Source organism: Oryctolagus cuniculus, chromosome 10 (assembly GCF_964237555.1).
Source record: "Oryctolagus cuniculus chromosome 10, mOryCun1.1, whole genome shotgun sequence".
In the NCBI taxonomy this organism is placed as follows: Eukaryota; Metazoa; Chordata; class Mammalia; order Lagomorpha; family Leporidae; genus Oryctolagus; species Oryctolagus cuniculus.
Window position 1 is genome coordinate 122513247 of NC_091441.1, and position 13600 is coordinate 122526846.

The window sequence follows — 13600 nt, forward strand, 5'->3', positions numbered from 1 at the left end:
GCCCAGCTGCCTTCCTGTCCTGGGGGCTGCACTGCCCACCCCACCCCGCCTTCGCTGCACTCCTGGGAGTGCCTCCCGCATCCCTCGCCTGCTGTCTCACTGCACGAGGCTGCCTGATGTCGCAAGAGATGCCCTTGCTCTCGGGAGTGGACCTGGATAATCGGAATAAGCAGTGATGGCTCTCACACCCTGCCAGTGGAGAGCAGCTGCATGCGTGGTTCATGTAGACAGAGCCTATTAAAATGGCCACCATTCCTGACTCCTCAATTCTGTGCAAGTGATGGAGGGCCAGTTTCTCTGCTGGCCAAGCCGATGTGGTCCCAGCCCAGGTCCACCTTGCACAAATACCACACAACAGGGACCGTGCACAGTGCACACCACATGTGACCCAGCAGGCCTGGACTGGGCCAGTGAGCCGAGCCCGAGGTCCGTGTGCCCCGACGCTGTGGCAATGCCAAGGGGCAACACGTTTCTAAAGGTTTTCTCTTGGTCAACGTTTGTGTTGTCACAAAGGCCGAGGAATGCAGAAATCTGCAAGACACGGTGCAGGAGGCCCTGTGGACACAACGCCACGAGTGGCCACATAGTGCACAATGACCATCGCCACGAGTGGCCACGCAGTGCGCACTGACCATCGCCACGAGTGGCCACATAGTGCACAATGACCATCGCCACGAGTGGCCATGCAGTGCACACTGACCATCGCCACGAGTGGCCACGCAGTGCACACTGACCAACGCCCCGAGTGGCCACGCAGTGCACACTGACCAACGCCACGAGTGGCCACGCAGTGCACACTGACCATCGCCCCGAGTGGCCACGCAGTGCACACTGACCATCGCCACGAGTGGCCACGCAGTGCACACTGACCAGAGAGCAGCTTACTGCCAACAACGGTGAAGGGATCTCGACGTTCAAACATGCTAAAGCTCTTTCCTTCCCTTAAACACACCAATTCAAACTTTCATCTCTCCCACCTCATAAGCTTATCTTTCTCTACGGGTGCACGCATGGCTTCCCGTACCCTGCATTTGGGTTACACACTCTGAGAGCGCCTGCCTGCGTCGTCCCCATTTTTAGTCTCCTGTGGTACCAGTGCTGGCAAGGACGAGGAGACACTCGACGGGGTTGAGCTGTACTGGAAAGCTGTTTTCTCGCTTTTCCATGCATTCAGTGCCCAAGTGAGCTCTGAGACGGCCGCACCAGGGCTCTGACAGCGTGAGGGGCAGCTTCGCCCTGCGGCTGAGATCCACTTCTCAGGTGTGATTACTCTCGAGGCTGTGAACCACAACCCCTCTCCTGGAAAACCCCCGTAACCGGCCTCTTGTTGGCACGAGATGAGTTGGGACTGAATCCACTCAGGTGAGTCAGGACTCAGGAAAACAGAGCTGGGTTGGTGTGGGGAGCTGGGTGAACCTGCCGAGGCCGTCGCTAACAAGACTCTTAACCCCAACTTTAAAACCAACAGGCAGCGACCCTTCACGCTGAGGATTCGGCTTCATTTCAGAACGGTGGGGCTGGAGGAGCCTGCGATGTTACACCTGTTCAAGGGGGAGGGGGGCGGGGCTGCCAGGAACACCACACAGGTACGGCCGTACAGACTCGGCACAGAAAGACGTCTCGAGCCATTGCAGCACGCCTCCCATGCAAAATCCCTCTTCTGCAAGAGACTTTAGCCAAGAAAAGAGGACAGAACAGGAGCATGGAATAAACGTGAAAAAAATGCATGTTTAGAAATATTTGTTGTCTGAAGCCAGAGATTGCAAAACCCAGACATTTATATTTTGGATTTTCAACAATTACACACACACTTTCAAAACCCCCGCAGGGACCGGTCACGGGTTAGCTGGGTTCCACTGCGAGGTATTAGGTGAACTTTTGGCACTTCTGGTTGAATTCCACGTCACTCATCCAGATCACTAGCTCAGCGGCAAGCGTGGGAGATGTTCTCTGAGAGATAAATATTTCTATTGTCCCCAGCTCCCACATTCTCTGTGTGTATATATAATATCAATCATCTCAATTCATCGGTGCGCCCTGATTTGAATTTCATACAGAAATACACAGCCTATTACTGGTAATTCCAAATAAGAAGACGCACAATGCGATTTCCCAGCATGCAGCTGGAGGGCTAAGGCTGAACATCTGTACTCTTTCCCAGCGCAGCCGTGCTCTATTTAAATAACAAAAAGGATATTTTTTCGGTGTGTTTTGTAACAAGACCTGATAATAATGATGATTTACATTCGCTATAAATAGCACGCGCCCTCTGAAGTCCTGATTTTCCCTGGCTGAGCGCGCCCAGCGCCTGGAAGACACTGCCCATGTACAGGAGCCCCCGCTCTTCACGCAGGAGCGCCGGGCTTCAGGACGCCTCGCTATCCAGGTGCAGGACACAGCACAGTCACAGCCCCTCAGAGCTGGGTACCAGTACCGCAGAGACGGAAGCGTGGCTCTGCTTCCCCAGAGCACCGGTCCTGGGCGCGGTGTCCTCAGCAGAGACGCCTGGGGCGACGCCAAGTTGGTCTGACTTCAGCCCGGAAGCCACAAGGTGACGTCCAAGGCCCCCGAACACAGAGGTGTGCATGTGCCCTCCCCACGCCTGGAAGGCAGAGCCCTCCCCCCCAACAGGTTTCTCTGTGGCAAGGGATTTCCTTCTAAAGGGCAAGTGTGGTGTTTGCACACACGCCGGAGGAGGACCAGGATTTCAGAGGGCGCTGTGTCCCCCAGGGGGGTTGCACACCCCGTGCGTGGCAGCCACAGCAGCCTACGGGATGGAGCTGCCTCAGGCTGGCCACACCCGAGCAGCCGAGGGGCTGGTGGCTGTCCCCGCCCGGCCTCCAGGTCATCCTTTCCAGGCCTAAGTCTGAGAACTTTTCGTTCACACACTTCCGTGCCTCAAGGTCACACCGCCTGCCACGCTGCTTCTCCTTCAGCCCGACCTCCTGTGTGGGGACAGTGTGAGCAGCACACCCCCGCGTGACCAACTCACTTCTTCTATTGGATCCATTTCCTAAAATCTTTTTTTTTTCAGTGTTTTGTCACTCAACCTCTTCTTCCTGCTCCTCCCAAAAGCCTTCCAGAAACAGCCCGGCGTTGGAGCTACTGGAAGATTTTCATTACTGAAACAGGCACAGAGTTTTGAGGTCGGAGAACATTATTTAATCTGAAGTGCATCTTCCCAGGTCACAGACTAAAAATATACTGTATCTGTAATGGAGCCAAAAATGGTTTTTTGCCTAAAAACAAGATGCCTGTCTAAGGCGAGCAGGAACAAGGCTGCTGCGTGGTCCTTGGGGTCACTTGTTCTGTGTGCAGTTGGGGGACATCGATGGCCTCTATTTTTTCCTCTGAGCTACTTTTGCACGTGCAAGCAATTCTAGAACTCACGGGGCCAAATCAGACAGCCGGCACCACCCCAGGACAGACATCTCATCGACGGCAATTGTCAGCACGAGAGACCACGGTTGAGCGCCGCCTACAGCGATCAGTTCTCAAGGCACAGTGCAGGATCCACCTGCCTTGGTTTCGCCACAGCCAAGGGGGCTTCGTAGCAGCCAGATGCTTGGACCTCACCCACACCGACTGGATTTCCATTGTCCAGGATCAGGAAAAGGACTGGCCACCCAGCAAGCCATTTCTGTGCTTTGTAAAGTTCGAAAAATCATTGCCTTCAGCTGTGGACTGAGTACAACGTGCAGCCCTACAGCGGTAAGAGATTCCGGGCAAGAAAGAGCAGATGTCAGGGCTTGGTTCCTGCGCTAGGTCTCTCCGGGGCTGCTGCATGGCGGGAGGCCCCGGACTGCCCGAGCGGCTGTGCGGGTGGCACATCTCCCCGGCCTGAAATGTCCCCACCCACTAGGAACTCAGGGCACCCGCGCGCCTGGCAAGATGACAACGTCTCTGGAGACCCCAAGCTGGGATCTGCTGTGGCTGCGGTGAGCCCAGGTGTTGCACCGAGGGCCGCTGAGTCCCTCAGCCCTAATTCCAGGCAAGAAGTGCTGCAGGGACAGCAAGAGCCTCATCTGAGACCTATGAGTGCAGTCATTCTTCCCCGACATCACACGTCTGATGGAGCACCTGGTACCGGCTGAACGCCTAGCAGGGACCTCAGTTTGGGAGTGAGCTGCAGGACTGGGGGCGGGGGAGGCACAGAGGCGTGCCCGTGAGTGGAATGCCAGCCAGGGAGGGCTGACGGGTGGTGGAAGCCGCAGGGTGGGCTGACCGTGCTGGAGGCCAGAGAGCTGGGCTGCCGTGTCTCTCACCCTGTGCCCTGCAGAGCCCTGAGAGCAGAGCGAGCTGCCCCGTGTGTGAGACCAGGGGCAGGCGCTACCTACTCGCCTGCAGAGCAAAGCCTGGAGCGAGCACAGGGACGGTCCCAGCAGCCTGGCCGATGTCCTGCCTGTCCATTTCCTCTCTCCAGGCCATGGAGGGGAGGCCAGGCTGCAGGGCCATGGCTCATGCTGCCACCACAGTGTCACACGCAGGGCACACACTGGGCCTGCAGTGTCCTGCGGGCTGGGAGCCTTCCGCCCCTCCTTGCTAATGACCACGGAGACTCATCCTGGCTAAAAAGCTGCACGGTGGGCAGCATCTTGGTGCACCCACGTTACTCACAAAATGCAAAGGCAGCAACCTAAGGCCAGGCAGGAACAGACGAGGGGCACGGCGATTCTCTGAGCGTGAGAATTCCTTAACCCAACCCCGGACCCCAGCAAGGACCACGGAGCAGCCACGGTCACCTGCCACTACAAATGTGATTTAGCGCTGCTGTATTTATCAGAGCAACAGCCAGGGAGGCCAAAGGCCCCCCCCCAAGGGCCTCCGTGGAGAACCGGCCAGCGCACCACGCTTTCACCAAGTAAGGGGTCCATTTGGCTGCTCGGCTGAGCAGAGCCGGGGCAAGACAAGTGCTGGTGACGGGCAAGCCTGCTCTGGCACCACGCGATGACTCATCTCTCCCTGCTTCCACCTCCCCTCTCTAAAGCCCCTCAGGGAGCAGCTGGACAGCAGGAGGCAGAGCAGCCCACCTGCCGTGGGCAGGCCTTTCAAAGGGGAACACAAAGACAGCTCTGCCCTCACACTCCCTGTTCTCCCTCTGCTGCGCAACAATCCCTGATGGATGCTGTTACACTTGACACATCTCAGAAATGGGGCTGCAGGTCGGGGGGGGGGGGGGGCGGTGCTGGGGACGAGAGCGGCCTCTCCACAAGGGGGCGTTCTGCTCGCACACGACGGCCGGACCGCATGGATGCTGCATCGACGCAGCCTTCTCCAACCCTAACGGCAAACCTTGACCCGTCCCAGGGACAGTGGATTAATTACTCTTTAAAGAGAAGCAATCGGGCAATTTTGAGGTTAAGCTCCAGGTAGACCAGAAAGATGCATTTTCCACACAAGCAAATACTTTGTAGCTCGTTTGCAGGCAGAGCTGACCTGCGCTGAAACAGAGTATTTATAGTCTCAGAGTGAATGTTCATGGCTCTGGCCCCAGGACAGGATCTGTGTGTGCTCGTGGGGTGCTGACCCTGCCTCGGCTGCCGGTGTTATTCTAGAATGCTGGGCCTGCTTTATGGACTAGATCTGTCTTCTAAATCAGAGGAAAATTTGTAATTGTCAACACTCCTGACCCAGCTGCTTCTGCTAAGAGCTTCTGAGTCTAGGCTTTGATGCGATTTCCAATACTGGGTGAGAGGAGCTCAGCCATGAGCAAGGCAGCCAGGGCACGCCCTCAGGAGCCTATTCCGGCAGGACCACCTGACAGCCATCGGGTAAGCAGAGCTTTGTCTTAGTGATTCAGGAATTCACTGTGGAGAGCAGTTCTGGGGTCACAGGAAAACGGGAGGGAGTGCCGGGAGGTCCCTCCCACCTCTTACCACTCACACAGTCCCATCGACCTTAACATCTTGCCCCAGAGACATCCACTGTTTGCAACTCATGAGCCGATGTTAACGCATCACAATCACCCAAGGCTGGAGCAGACGTGGGGCTGACTGTGCACTGCACACTGTTCGGTTGCAGCAAACACTTCGCAGCCTGCGTCCACCACCACGAGGGCACACAGTGAGCCCACTGCCTCAACACTTGGTGCTCCACTCAGGAGAACAACTCAGAGAGCAGAAATGCAAATATGTGTCGGGGTCTTACATTTTTACGGAAAATGTACGCTATGAAAAATGAGGCAGGGATTTCAAAAGCTTTTGCTCCAAAAATAGCTTAAGTTTTTAATTCCTCTTTCCAAGAAAGTCTGGGTATACACCTGCCTAACGGGTTGGTTGCAGCTCAGGTAGTCTTAAGTGAGACGCCGCGTCCCTGCTGTCTACAATGCTACAGTTGTGACGTCACCATGTGTGGACATCTGTGGCTTCTGTCTCAGGAGACCTTGTGTTTCTCCTTAAGCATTAAGCACTCACTGTTTCCCATGGTGACTGAAGCCTCCACTCTCTCAGCCCTAGTGGTCTTAGGCTGAAATTTTCTGTAAAGGCCACAGACAGCAGGTAACTCAGGCCTGGCCACTCAGTTCCCCAGTGTGAGACCCCAGCCTGGCCTACAGGGCTCTTCCTGAAGCTCTGGTAGTCTAGGACTGCACAGGGGGAGGCAGCCTCAGGCCCCTGAAAGGCCTGATCTGGACAGGGTAGGAACAAACTGAAGCCCAAACACAGAGAAGCAGCAGCACAGCCCGGGGCGGGCTGAGCTTTGAGGATACCCTTTGAGATCAGGAGCAAGGCCGGTCCCAGGCTTTAACCCTAGGACTCCCACATACGAAAGCCAACCACTGCCTTCGCTTGCCAACGCTAGCTGACCAGCTGCCGCTGTGGCGCCCATGACTGAAGTCACAAAGGGCACCCACCCACTTACTCCGAGTCCCTCTGTCACGTCACTGCTCTCCCTTTAGCTCTTCCTTGCAGGCCCTCTCTCTGCGACCCACTGACAACCAGGGCACTCCCTCCTCGACCCAGGCAGCACTCTGGCCAGCAGCTCTGAGCCTGCCCCAGTGACTGCAACCCTGCTGACTTTTCTGCTCACGTAGGACAAATCCCTTCGACGTGCGTCTCCCATACCTTTCCCTGCCGCAGGATGCTATCTCCGCTCGGAAAAAATACACCTCGTTTTATGCTGCTCCATTCGGCAGGCTCCTGGCTCCAAGCTGGAAGGCACACACCGCAGTGGTAGCGTTGAAGGGCTCATTAACCTACACGAGTGGTGACGCTTCCCATGTGTATACCGTGTGTGCACATAGAACTCCTGGGAAGCCAGTTAGCGTGGAGGATGGAGAACTTCATCCCTTTCCCACTAAAATCCTGATGAGGCAAATCTGGCTGGGCTGAGCCGCGATCATGAACCAGCAGTTAAGGAGGCAACAGCAGGGTGCGTTCTGGGCTCAGGAGGCTGTGGGAGGCACCAGGCCGTGGACAGAACTGGCCACCGAGGAAAGACAGCACCAGTGTGGCTTTCCCACCAAACACTGGAATGTCTGAGGTCCTCAGTGGGCACCGTGTCTCCCCACGACACACGCCCACAGCATACGTATTCCTGTTCAACAGAAGGCACAAACAATTCCAAAGGGCCAGCTCTGGCTTCTGATGCCTTATTCATGGTGTGCTGAGTGGTTTTCTGCTTCGGTGTGGCTGGCACAAACACCTCCTACCATGGCTCTCCCCAGGGCCAAAACCATCCTCCGTCACCACAGCAAAGTGTGGCCCAGGGACGAAGGGACTTCTCTCAGGCAGCACTCCCTGCTCTCCTGGGGGAACACAGGTGTTAAGTTCTCAGCAACACCCTGGGCTCCCCACTCCCTTCCATACAGTCGGCCAGGGCAGGCTGCCTGGAACGGCACTTACACGTTACGTGCTCTGTGGCTCCCCAAGTAATATTCATGAGCCTCTGCACCTGTCTGCTTGGCAGTGAAGCGCCCCACTTCTGGCTTTCCTCAACGTTCGACTTTTGAATTTGCACACAGTGAGTGCATCCGTGTCTATACCAGAGGGCACGCAAGGGGTGATCGGGGAGCTGTTCCAGCAGCATTCTGACAACATATTTCTAGCAGGAAGGAGCCACTGCGTTTGAATCCAATATGCGCCTCTTTCTGGGGTCTAGCTAATGATTTTGCACGTTGCTCCTTAGGCGACGGGGCTGTCACAGCGAAGCTGAGAAGCAGAGCCCTGTCACGAAGCTCACAGCCAGCACGGCGCTCCAGGGTGCACCTCCCTGATGGGACACTGGCGTTTAATTTTTTGAAACTTTTGTACTTATTTTCATCTTATTTGAAAGAGAGAGAGACAGACACAGAGAGATCTTCCATCCACTGGTTCACTCCCCAAATGCACACAACAGACAGGGCAGGGCGAGACTGAAGCAAGCAGCCCAGAACTGAATCCAAGGCACTCACGTGGGCGGCTCGGACACAGGTACTGAACCATCACCTGTTGTGCACCCCAGCAGCAAGCTCGACTGGAAGCGGAGCTGGGAATCTAACCAGGCACGGCCATGGACGCAGGTGTCTTCACCACTGTGCCAAACAGCCACCTACATTGGCATTCTGACCGACTATGGGGAGGGACTGCCAAACCAGGCTTGCGATCTGCGCTGCTCACTGACTGAAGCCACACGTCCTGCATCAGAAGGGAGAGCCGGCTCACGGGAACTCCTGCTGCGGCAGACTGCGATGGCTGCCACCCACCGAGTGCAGCAGAGACAATGGTGATGTCACCCACCGAGTGCAGCAGAGACAATGGTGATGTCACACGCCAAGTGCGCACAAGACCAGGCACTGCGTGAGGCAAAGGCACTCCCAGGGCCCCGTTTTGTGTCTCCACATTGCTTGATGATGGAGACAGATCTGTCTGCAGACACAGCACCCTCAGGAGGGCTGCAAAACAGGAACCTGAACTTGGTTTCTTCTCAAATTAGAGCCTGCTATGGTGTAACTGTGTCCCCCAGAAGTTCATGTGATGGAAACTTAACCCCCAAAGTCATCTCCTGATGGTACTGGGAGGTTGGATGTCGGGGGCGGCTGATTAGGATTAGGTGAAGCCTTGGGGTGGAGCCCCCAGGACTGGCTTTCCAGGACGAGGCCTGCGCTGGCCAGAGGGCGGTGTACCCTGTCTCACCATGGGATGCCCTCTGCCACACTGTGACACAGCAGGAGGGCCCTCACCATCACCAGCGCCATGCTCATGCACTCCTCAACCGTGAGAACCAAGAGCTAAGCAAACCCTAGTTTTCACAAATCACCTGCTCGGTTCGTGTTACTCAGTTCTCAGAAGAAGCTCACAGCTTAGCGGTACTGTGGTGCCCAGCGACTCTGTGTGTTCTGCCACCAGCGATGAACAAGCAAACAACAAAACAGAGTCCGATGTGCCGACTGCTGCCCCTGGAATTCATGTTGAAAACCAGTCCCAGTACAGGGGCACCAGGCGCCTGAGCTACAGACTGACATGGGTATCAGGTCCTCAGGGCTCCTCCCCAAGCTCTGGGGTCAAGGTGTCCATGCAGAAGTCTGCACACAGCCTCCGGCCTCCATTTCCCTCCCTCTACCACGTGACGGCAGCACGCTCTGCTCCAAGACGAAGACACAGGGTGCACCTTGCAAGGCGGGCCTGGGCCCTCACGGACACCAAACCTGCGAGTGTCCTGGATCTTAGATTTCCCAGCTGTCAGCACAGTGTGAAGTAATTTTCTGTTCTTTATAAGTTACCCAGTCTGCGTTTTTTGTTAAAGCAATACAGAGGCACCAAGAAGCCAAGTGCAAATGGTACCATCAAAAGTAGTGACTTCAGATTCTTATCCAATCCTGTTTTTGAAGAAAGGAAATAGGCTTCCAGATACTACATGGTAACCTGGACCTACAGAGATGCTCAGGGGTGGGGCAGGAGCTCTCGCCAGAACCCTGACTTTTGGATGACAAAGCAAAGGCTGTTCACAGCACCCTAAGTGCACCCGCCGCTCGCCGAGCAGTCCACTTAGTGGCAAGGGAAGGAAGCAGCTGTAAGAAGGGGACCACCTATTCTGCCCGGGTCAGAAGGGCTGCACGGCCATCACCCAGCACAGAGCAGATGCATAACGCGAACCATCAGGTTCCACCCTCGTCATAAAGCTCTCACACTCGAGCTGCCCTTTTCTGGAATTCCCAGCATGCTGATGGACAGAAGGGAGATGCTGGCCTAAAGCATCCTCTAGAGAAACTTTAGGACAAGGACCGGCGTTGCATTGGCCTCTAATTACTGGGCATTCCGCCTGCTCGCTGCCGTGCTGTCACAAGGTGATGTGCACGCACACTGATCTGGGCAAGCACAGAGCAACAGTTCTCTCCTTGAAGGGATCGACGACATCGGAAATGCCTCTGGCTTGAATCCACACTGTCTTGGCTTTCTGAAGAGGGTAAAAGGCAGCCCCATGAACTTGTTGGGCCCTTGAGTCAGTCATCCACCTGCCCTTGCTTCTCATTGCTGATGCTCAAATCCTCTCCCACGGCCTCTCACCACGGCCACCCCGTCTCATAACAAACGCGTCCGTCTGCTCCAGCAATGCAACCACAAAGTGACAAGGATGGCGGCGAGGTCCTGTACTTGTCCAGCAGGTGTGGGCTGTGCACCCACTAAGCACCAGACTATGGGAGCTGGCTTCAGTACGTCCCCGGGGACTCACATCGTCTCTTAATTCCATTTGCCCACAAATATTTTGGAGCCCCCTCATATTACAGACATTGCACACAGAACCACCAGGCATTTCTGCAGCGTGGGGTCTCCCAGGTGGCCCTGTCCCCTGGCCATTCACGCCTGGACTCTGGCTTTTCAAGGCACCCTTTGAAATCTAGGTGAAGGGGACTCTGCCCCCACAGCTCTGCTGGTGTAGCACGTGTCACACTGGGGTGCACCAGAACCGCACCCTGAGGGGTGCAGAGAGCAGAGCTCTGAGCCGGGCAGTCGGCAGCCAGCGCTGAATCGCAGCAGCTGCCTGTAGCTCCATGTTGACATGGCTTTGTCCCCAAGGCCTGGCAATACAGGTCTATGTCGGGACGAACAGCCCCAGTGGTCTTTATGAGAAAACGCATTTGGGAAAGATTATTAATCAGCGCTGTGTTCGAGGAACTGATAAGGAAATCAGTGAGGCTTGATCACCCAACAGAAGCCAGGATCCATCGTCCCAAGCAGTAGAACGGCGCCAACAGCATCTCAGAGACCTTCGGGCTTTTGGTACCAACTTTCCACCCTCAGTCATTTCTCTCCTCTCCCATTTCACTGCACGTGCTCGGGAGAAGCAAGACTCGCCTTCCGCTCCTGCCTTAGAAACCTCCCCCGCCAAACACCCAGTCTCAGCGCTCGCACGCGCCGCCTCCCAAGGAACACTGGGACGAGAGCGCCAGTCACGCAGGTCTCTGCTGCTCTGTCACCAGGCCGGCCTTCCCTCCACTCCAAGAACATGTCCCTCGCTCCGGGGAGACAACGTCAGGGTGGCTGACCACCCCCATTTCTGCCAACGTCCTATTCCCAACCACTTGGGGGATCTCCAGGAAGATGGGGACCCCGACAGCTCTCCCCTCACGTTCCTTCATGGGAAAGCAGCCTCCCCCGGCTCCTCAAACTCTCCAGCCTCTCACACTGCCCTGTCCCCAGGCCACTTCCACACTCGCAGGTGGCTGTTACACTTAGCACAACACACACTTGCTGGCATTGAATTCTGTTCAGATTGTGCTACAATACCCTAAAACACGTACCTGTTAAACAAGACACTTGTGGTTCCCCATTCCAGCGCCCATATGGGACGCCGGCACTGCAGGCAGCGGCTTTACCTGCTACGCCACAGCGCCGGGTCCTCAAGTACTCTTGGTAGCAGACCTCACTGGACCATCTTTGAAAGAAATGGTGGAGGTTTATGCCACTAGACAAGTCAATTTTTGCTTTTTCCGTAAAAATGCATGTTTTGTTCTGTATTAAAAATGGAGCCTTCCCCTTCTTCCTGAACACCAGCCTCTGTGTACAGTGACTATTCACGCATCCACACAGCAGGGTCGTCTGAGCACCTACGCCATTTCACGCACACAGACACGGCCCTCCCTCCACGGGCACGCGCTCAGGGGAAGCTGATGGCAGCGATGGGATGTCACGTGGGCAGGCCCAGGGCATCACTGCGTCCAGTAATTCTTTTTTATTTTTTTTTGGACAGGCAGAGTTAGACAGTGAGAGAGAGAGAGAGAAAGGTCTTCCTTCCATTGGTTCACCCCACAAATGGCCGCTACGGCTGGCGCCCTGCACTAATCCAAAGCCAGGAGCCAGGTGCTTCTCCTGGTCTCCCATGGGGTGCAGGGCCCAAGCACTTGGGCCATCCTCCACTTCCCTCCCGGGCCACAGCAGAGAGCTGGCCTGGAAGAGGAGCAACCGGGACAGAATCTGGAGCCCCGACCAGGACTAGAACCCAGGATGCCGGCACCGCAGGCGGAGGATTAGCCTAGTGAGCTGCGGCACCGGCCATGCGTCCTATCATTCTTGTTCAAAGAGATACCATGTGCATACGTAGGGGTGAGGCAGGCACATGGGCACAAAATTCACATCCAATCCCCGGGGCTTCCAAGACCCCCTGAAGACAATCCAAATCCCTGACCCCATCTGGGCCTATCATTCTGCATGCATACGAAGGTATTTCAAAAAATTGTTGAAAATTAACATTGAGGGCTGGTGCCATGGCTCACTTGGTTAATCCTCTGCCACTGGCGCCACATCCCATATGGGCGCCAGGTTCTAGTCCCGGTTGCCCCTCTTCCAGTCCAGCTCTCTGCTGTGGCCCGGGGAGTGCAGTGGAGGATGGCCCAAGTGCTTGGGTCCTGCACCCGCACGGGAGACCAGGAGGGAGCACCTGGCTCCTGGCTCCTGGCTTCGGATCGGCTCAGTGCGCCGGCTGTAGCTGCCATTTGGGGGGTGAACCAATGGAAGGAAGACCTTTCTCTCTGTCTCTCTGTCTGTAACTCTACCTGTCAAATAAAAAAATTAACATTGAAAGATTTTTATCTTGGCACAAAAAAATTTGAAATCCATGCATCTAAGGTTCTTTCTAAAAGCTCATGGAAAATTAGTATTATTCAAAACCAAGCACGATTACAAGCTATCTTTGCACCAAAATAAAAATTTATCTTTTAATTTTATCTCCCAGTTTTTGGAGTTCCTTTTCTCTACATGCATGCCCCAAAGAACCGAAAACCCTTACACAGCAGTCCATGGCGGGGTCATTACTAACAGCCGGGCTGTTAGCGTCCTGGGGCTGGCAGGGGTGCCCAGGCAGGCAAACCATACCTGGGGGATTTTCTCCCTGCGGCGTGGACCTGTGACAGCACGGGGAGCCCTGTGCCCAGTGAGAGGAGCACAGGCTGTGAGATTCTATTACAGGAACTGTCCCAAACAGGCAGGTGCAGAGACAGCGGGCAGGTGCTGAGACAGCGGGCAGGTGCAGAGACAGCGCCGAGGGGAGGGAGGGTGTGACCACACAGGGGTTCCACGCGGGCTAACAGGATCATGCTGGAACTGCACGGTGTTGCTAACTGTACATCACAAGTAGACACACACCCGCTGTGCTGCACACTTGAAGACGACTGAAGTGGTCAAATTTA

At 55.6% G+C, this 13600-nt stretch overlaps 1 protein-coding gene across 7 annotated transcripts in view; it reads right to left on the reverse strand.

Moving 5' to 3' along the window:
- CNTN4 (contactin 4) overlaps positions 1 to 13600 on the reverse strand; it is a 734964-nt gene that overhangs the window by 263741 nt on the left and 457623 nt on the right. The window lies entirely within an intron of this gene.